The sequence below is a fragment of the Austrofundulus limnaeus genome, unplaced genomic scaffold (assembly GCF_001266775.1).
Source record: "Austrofundulus limnaeus strain Quisiro unplaced genomic scaffold, Austrofundulus_limnaeus-1.0 Scaffold313, whole genome shotgun sequence".
Taxonomy (NCBI): domain Eukaryota; kingdom Metazoa; phylum Chordata; class Actinopteri; order Cyprinodontiformes; family Rivulidae; genus Austrofundulus; species Austrofundulus limnaeus.
The window spans coordinates 544,472-546,390 of NW_013952715.1; positions in this window are offsets into that span (position 1 = coordinate 544,472).

Genomic DNA, 1,919 nt, shown 5'->3' on the forward strand with positions numbered 1-1,919 from the left:
TTGGTCTTTCACATTAAATTCCAGTGAAATATATTTATGTTTGTGGTTGTAATGTGACAAAATATGGAAAAGTTCAAGGGGTATGAATACTTTTGCAAACCACTGTATGACCAGGGTCCAAGCCCATTGGCCCATGTCATCCTCAGCACCCTGTCGACGTGTGCATCAGAGAGCTACATGACAAGTATGTATAAGGTCTATCTGAGGCCCTAAAGTCTTAAATAAATCTAGGTGTTTCAAAATAGTTTGCTCCATATGTCCTCTGTTGCCTTTTATGTCTTTTTACTGCCAGGTGCATTATTAACATCATTAAATCAATACATACCAGCAGTGCATCTCTGGACATGTCCAAAACGTCTCAGTTTGGCCGTTCTAAAATTATCTTCCATTTTTACATCTGTAATAAACTTCTGATGATCTCATTCCTGATCCTATCCAGCTTTCATTCTCACTAGGAAAATCTCAACATCTTCAGCTCTGCCATTTCCATTTCTCTCTGCCATTTTTTCTGTCAATGCCATTTTACATACAACTCATGTATTTTTTTATCTTTGTCTACTGCAATTTTTTTTATTTTAACTCCTGAGACTTTTCTTTCTCCACTCCATCTTGGCTGGACCTTTTTTTTTTTTTACCAGGTCATGAATTACTGGCTTAAGCCTACATAAAAGTATTATTTCCATTACAACCACACTTCCAATTTTCCTGGATAGACTACTTGTAGCCTAACTGTTCTAGGTTCCTCCCTTTTATTAACTCTATGTTTTCATGAATAGTTGACCCTAAGTATTTGAGGTCTTACAACCTAGTGCCCTCTGCTTCTTGTGATCTCTCTGTTCCACCTGTGGATGTAATTTAATGCTGCATTCAGACCAAATGCGTTTTGAGCGTCAAAAATGCATTCAATGCCTCAAGTTGGACGCTTGTGCACTGCACATCGGGAAGTGCCACTTGGTTGTTTTCCTCTGACGGTTTCTGTACAGTGGTGGATGAAATAGAGGAAGTGGCTTTGCTTTATTTACTGAGAGCAAGAGCACATTGCACTCACCAGATAATTAATTCATAATTAATTCACCAGATAATTCAGAGACGTTCTTGGTGTGTTTCACCACTCCAGTAGATGCGAGCTGACGAGGCTCGCTTTCAGAACTATTTTTGACCCGAGTCCAGTTTTACGAGCCTCTGACCCACATCTGACCCACGTTTGGTCTGAACGCAGCATAAGACACACCTGAAACACACTGCTTCCTTGTGTAACATCATGGGAAAGTGGAAATAAATGTCAGGAAGAGAATTGTGGACCTGCACAGGTTCATCCTTGGTTGCAATTTCCAGATGCCTGAAGGTGTCTTGTTTAGTGTTTAAGATTAATGTTTGCAAATGCACACAGGGACAAAGACCTTCATTTCTGGAGACATGTCCTGTGGTCTGACCAAACGACAATTGACCTGTTTGACCATAATGACCATCTTTATGATTAACCTGGTCAGAATGACGAGGGGGGGGGGGGGCTTGGTCAAACCCCACCCTGACTGTGAAACACGGTGGTGGTAACATTATGTTGTGGGGTTGTTTAAGCAGGAGGGACTGGTGCGCTTCACAAAGATGACATCATGAGGAAAGAACATTATGTGGAAATACTGAAGCAACATCTCAAGACATCAGGAAGTTAAAGCTTGGACACAAATGGGTCTTCCAAATGGACAGTGAGCCGAAGCATACTGCCAAACTGGTTACAAAATGACTCAAGGATAACAAAGTCAATGTTTTGGACAATGTGGGCAAAGCTGTAAAGTAGGACTGCAACTAATGATTATTTTAATAATCGATTAATCTGTTCATTATTTTTTCGATTAATCGATTAATCGGCCAAATCATTAAAACGCTTAATTACATGAATATGAATAGATATAAATTAA